Source organism: Triticum aestivum, chromosome 5A (genome assembly GCF_018294505.1).
Source record: "Triticum aestivum cultivar Chinese Spring chromosome 5A, IWGSC CS RefSeq v2.1, whole genome shotgun sequence".
In the NCBI taxonomy this organism is placed as follows: Eukaryota; Viridiplantae; Streptophyta; class Magnoliopsida; order Poales; family Poaceae; genus Triticum; species Triticum aestivum.
In genome coordinates, this window is record NC_057806.1 from 706333879 (window position 1) to 706340131 (window position 6253).

Below are 6253 nucleotides of genomic sequence, written 5' to 3' on the forward strand. Positions count from 1 at the left end.
GCGGTGAGGGTGTGAAGTCAGCTATAGTCGTGGTCACCGCACCCCAGAGTGGTGGGGTAGAAGAGCGCGATAAAGCTGGATAAGACCAGGAGGGCTGCACCTCAGCCCCCGAACCCTCAAACGGTGGTGACAACATGGGCGGCGTCAAAGCTCTGGGCGTCATCGCCCCTGGAGGTGTTGAAGGCGTAGAAGACAATCCTCGCAGCTCTGCCATCACTGACTCACGGTCAGCCTAAACCGACGGTGAGAAAATCACTCCCCGCCGAGCTGCTGATGCCGACGTGGGTGACAGTGGCAGGGTCGGCGACGAACAGGCTACAACAGATGCCTCCTCCTGAGTTGTTTGGGAACTAACTAATATCTACATATTGAATAAGGATTTCTCTCACTCTTATGTCCGCTAAACTTGAATGTAGATTGATGTCGAATCAGTATAGGTTAGGAATAGGCTATAGGATCAACTGCAAGGACAGAAGGAAGCAGCTTGACTTTCTGACTAGATAAAACTGGTAACCCCTGGTGAGTATAATGTTTATTAGGAAAGACGAGATAGACTAGAATATGTTCTGGCTTATGTTGTACTCCAAGTAGATGAGTGTACTTCTATATATATGCCCACGAGGCTCAAGCAATATAATGAAACAATTCCACCAAACCACTCTCCCTTCTAATATGGTATCTATCGCAAGTCGATCCTAAACCCTGGCCGCCACCACTTCCGCACCTGCGCGCCGCCTCGGGGTGGTCGGCCTCCATGACCGTCGCCGGGGGCCCCGCCGCCCATACCTGGGGTTCGTTCGCCGGCCGTGTTGGCCGGCTGCCCTAAAGATTCTTTTTCCTGAGCCCTTGCTTTGGTTTTTTTTGCTCTCTCGCCGGTCGTTTTGATCGGCGTTTTTATTTTGGGTTTTCCGATCTAATCTTGATCGATTTGCATCGCCCGCTGCCGCCATCGACCCCCGTGCGCCTCTACTCTAACCCCGGCGCGACCAGCCGGCCTCTCCTCTGACCTGGCGGCCACGCGCGCCAAGGCGGCCCGTCCGGACAAGCCGCCATTCGCGCGTCGGTCTGCCCATTGCCCTGCGCCGGCCGTCACCGCCCTGCTCCGACCGGGACACCTACATTGCCCCGACTCGGTGGCCTCACGCCATGCGACGGCCAATCATAGTCGTCGCTCGCCCGCCAGCCCGCCCATCGATCCACGTCACCCGCCTCCGCCGCGTCTGCACAGCGGCCCGGCGGTCTACCTCGCCGGCCGCGTTCTCGGCTGCGTCGGGACGGCTACTTCAGGCTCGCCGGCTGCCTCAACTCAGATGCTGCTGCTCCGTTGGTCGCTCGGGCCTCGCTGCCCGGACGCCGGCGCTGCTTTGGCAGCCCGGGTGCCGGTGCTGACAAGCTTGTCCGTGAAGTCCCACGGCGTCCGTCGTCGCCGGCTTCATCTCAGACTCCGCGGCCACCACCACCTCCACCGAGCAGCGTCCACTGGTGGAAAAAGGGCCTTTGGTCGCGGTTCGCAACTGCCATTAGTCGCGGTTGCGCAACCGCGACCGAACGGGCGCGACTAAAGGCCCCACCCTTTAGTCGCGGTTGCTTAAGAACCGCGACTAAAGGCTCGTCCACGTGGGCGCCAGGCGGCCGTCGGGGCGGAGGACCTTTAGTCGCGGTTCTTCTGGCCAACCGCGACTAAAGGCCGCTGCAGGTTTAGGGTTTTAGCCCCCCCTAAACCTGTTTTCTGTTTAATTTGTATTGTTTTATTTCTTTTGTGCTTTATTTTAATTTTGAAGGAGTTTCACATATTCTACGGTACTACATACATGCATATGAATGTACAATTTCAAACAAATTTGAAATTAGAACCAAAAAGAATTCAAGAGGAATATAAAATATATATTCAATATCATCGGATGACCATATACAATTTTGAACAAGTTTCCATACATAATTTAATGCATATAAAGTTCTACGTCCTCGTAATGGTGTTCTCCTTTAGGATGGAGGACTTCCATCCTGAACCATCCAGCTAGTTCCTCTTGAAGTGGTCGGAAGCGAGCTTCTGGACTAAGCATCATCCGGAGGTTATTCCTCTGAGCATTGGTATCACTCGGAACCCGCTCAGAGGTGTATCTCCGGATCATCTCACAGACATAGTATGCACATAGATTGGTCCCCGCTGGCTGAATATCCTCACCATTCTTAGCCTTTGCCCTTTTGAATTCTAGCTCTTTTTTGAATTCACCGACCTTTCTATCTACGAACCGTCTCCAAACCCCACGAGGCAAAGAAAATTAAATGAACAAGAGAGTTATTAGTTACTTGATATTAGGAAATGAACGAAATAGGCCGATCGATATAGAGCGCAAATGAATGAAAATAATTACTTCTGCAGCATTCTTCTCATGTCGACCCAAAGCTTTGGATCCTTATTCAGATCGTCGTGGACGAGACATTCTGAGGTGTCAACTTTAATTACTAGCAGAATCCAGTGGAACCTGCGGACACGATACATGCACAGTACGTCATGGATAACTCATCGATTAGCCGGCCACATACCATGCATGGAGTAAACAAAAGAGAATGTGCTCAAGACAGAAACACTCACCCAAAATGGTAAGGAAATAGAATATCACTTTTGAGTTCCTGCTTTGTAAGAAACTGCCACAGGTCTGCCTCCATGTCGGCGGGGTGATGCTCCAACACATATCCATTAACGATGTGTGGGTCAATGAACCCAACATCATGGATGTTCCTTACTCTGCATTCCTTAATCTTCATTCTGCATGTATAATAGCGGACACAACAATATAGTTAGGACATATCTATAGTGCAGGCAATATGAACGAGATGGGGTAGAAATAAATCACTTACAGAACGTAGCAACTGATGATAGATTTGTCGAGCTCGCGCAGATTGAAAAGCTGGAACAATTCACTCAGATGAATTTGTACATAGTAATGTTTGAAGTGATGCTCATATCTAACTTCCGCATAAATATATTCTTTGGCGTTTTTATTTTTTATGTAACCCTTGTACCATTTCAGCAGACCTTTCATTTGTGGAGGTAGATCCTCTTCCTGCGCAGGCTCGACGAGAGGCCCATTCTTCACATATGTAATTACTACCTCCTTCACTGGCGCCTCATCAAGGCCTAACAGTTCACGAAGAGTAATACCTAAGTTGGCCGCTTGTTCTCTGGCACTCGTTACAGTCAATCCATGTGCTGCCGCAGCTGCTGTGATATCGGGGTCATCCGGACCGGTGGCTTTCACTATAAGCGGGGCAATCGATTGTTTACTTTGTTCCCCGAGCTGGGCAACTCGTTTCCCGCTTTTTTACTTTCTAATTCCGTTTTCTCGGCCTCCTCCAAGGCTTTGTTCTCCTGGTTCTCCGCCCGCTCTTTCTTCTCCTTCAACATGAGTGTCTGCCTACGAAGTTCACGTGCATAGTCGTCAGGCAGATTCTTCGCGGCTTGGGACGGTGTGCTCAAAAATGACTTAGCCCACTTCTTTTGCTCATCAGAAAATACTGGCTTGGGCTCGGGCTCTCTTTTCTTCTTGCAGTCCGCCTTTCATTTCTCATGATCAGCAGCCGCGGCCGCGGCAGTTTCCTCGGCACTACGTTCCCAAGGCCTTGTGGGGAGAGGCTTCAATGATGGCTCCGGTACCTTTGTGGTCTTAGGTACATAAGGGTCCGGGTTAATAATCCAGGACTGCTTCTGCTTCTTTGCCGGAGGTGGATTGGGGGGCGGCGTCTGATCACCCGCCGGACGAGGACTGGGGGGCGGCGTCTGATCACCCGCCGGACGTTGTGGACTGGGGGGCGTCGGCTGACGTGACGGAGGTGTAGGTGAACCGCCACCACCGTAGGGGGGTGGACTTGTTGTCCTTGGCGCCTCGCCTGGAAACTTGATAAACTTCTTTTGCCATAGAATGAAATGGCACTTGACATCTCCAAGTCTTTTCTCCCCTTCAGGTGTAGCAATGTCAATCTCCAGGTCCTCAAACCCTTGGACTATGTCCTCCACCGTGACACGAGCATAGCCATCTTGAATGGGGTTGTTGTGGTGGAGTGCTCCAGGTAAACATGGTAAAGCACTGCCGATGGCTACCTTCATGGACATGTTCCCGATAGGATAATACAGATGACATTCTTTCATCTCCTTTATATCGTCCACGGGGTAGCGAGGAGGCTCCGGTGCAGTAATTTCGACCACCAGAGGCTCCGGTGCAGTAATTTCGACCACCAGAGGCTCCAGTGCAGTAATTTCGATCGTCGGTGCATCTGCACCAGCCGGTGGGGCCTCCGTGGAAGCCACACTGCTTCTCCGCTGCTGGCTTCTGAGATCCGTTGGATGATCTTCATGCTGCGCCCGAGCTGCATCTCGTTCGGCTACTAGTACACTCACGGTTTTCTTCATCACATCCATTTCCGATGCCAACCGCGCCACAACATCTGCTTCCCGATCCATCTTTCTCTTCCGGCTACTGTAACCGTATGGGTCATCGTTCTGGGGGAACCCTATTTTCCACGGAATGTGCCCCATGCCTCGTACACGTCCTCCGTGTTCAGGATTCCCGAGGGCTTTTGTCAGCGCGTCGTTCTCTCTGTTGAACTTGATCTTCCCCTCTTGAGCATCCCTCATTGCGTCAATAAGGGCTTGGGTGGGTTTAATTATTTTGCCCCGGTAAACACACTCCCCTGTCTCTGGGTTCAGCGTTCCCCCATGCCCGTACCACCAGCTTTTGGCCCTTGGGTCCCATCCCTCCGTACCTGGACGGATTCCTCGCGCCCTCAGCTTGTTCTCCATCTTCTCCCACCTAGGCTCCCAAAGGCGATACCCTCCTGGCCCCATAATATGATTGTACTCCTTCTTAGCCGCATTTTCCTTATTTTTTTCGATAATTGAATGAACTGCTCCGATTTCTTTTGCTTCACAAATTCTGGCCAATCATGTTTCAGTTTCTCATATTGTCCTTTGAAATCCGGAGTCTTGTTCTGCTTGACAAAGTCATGGGCTAGATTTTGCTTGAATTTCTGGAATGCGTCGGCCATCTTATGAAGAGCGAACTGTTTGACTAGCCTCCTCCTCTCCTTGTTTTCCTCAATCTTGTTACCCTCCTCATCGAATTTGTTGTATTCCGGAGGTAGAACGAAATGTTCCATAAGCTTCTTGAAGCAATCTTTTTTTGTTCTCTTATCGACAAAAGTGAAACCAGCAATTCGTGCCTTCTTTGGCTTATTCCACTCCTGGACGGTGATCGAGACATTGTCTCTAACAATGGCTCCGCATTGGTTGACAAACTTGGTGGCGTTCTTGCGGGGCTCCAGCGGCCTGCCGGTTGCACTGTCGACAACCTCGATGGTGCATGTTTCTCCTTGTTTCATCGTCTTGGTTGCGCCACGCTTTGACGACGTACTCGATTGTTTCGACGATCCGGCCGAGGGCTAAAATAAGAAAGAGAGTCGCGCGTGTTAATCCACACATATTTATTCAAATCAGTTAGTTTGTATCACCAGAGGCTCAATGTATATATATACCTCGGCGCCGGAGGTGGTTGCTACTTCCATTTGAAGATCGTCGTTTATTGACGTTTGTTCGGCATCATCTTGCTGACGGCGCCCTTCATCTTCACCGTCAAGGTTCAGATAAGAAGAGATATCATCTTCTTCTTGTCCGGTCGGCACATATAGAATATCGTCGTTTATGATGCCGAACATATGTGCTTCACCGTCCGGATCATAGTTGTCCATAATCGGGTCAGCTCTATCGTCCACCATTATGTCAGTCCTGAAAACATGTAGTAAAAACAAATTAATTAAGTGAAGAAGGGGGGCGGTGGCGGTGGCGGTGGCAAAAGGGCGGTGGCAAAAGGAGGGGGCGAGGAAGGGGTGGGAGAGGGTGTCGCGGTAGAGCGCGAGACGGGGCGGCAGACGACGGCGTCACGGAGAGGGAGGCGAGGACAACACACATGTATAACCCTCGCCGCCCCCTCTCGATCCCTAAAAAAAACACCGCGCGCATCGTCGCCCCCCTCGCCGCCCCCTCTCCGTATATACGTATTTTTTTGTTAATTATCAAATTTTACGGTTATTTGTTAAGTTATACGTTTTTTGTTAATTAAGTTATTTTACCGTTTTTGTTAAACTAATTAACTAGTTAAAATTAAAAAGAACAAAAAAAAATTCTCTCTCCCTCTCCACGATCTCGCTAGCTCTCTGTACGTGGGCGAGAGGGGGTGGCGGGCGACGGCGGGCGACG

General features: G+C 50.7%; 1 pseudogene; it reads right to left on the minus strand.

Annotated features, from left to right (window-relative positions):
* Positions 1–227: 227 nt before the first annotated feature.
* LOC123101855 (protein TILLER ANGLE CONTROL 1-like) overlaps positions 228–6253 on the minus strand; it is a 31246-nt pseudogene continuing 25220 nt past the window's right edge.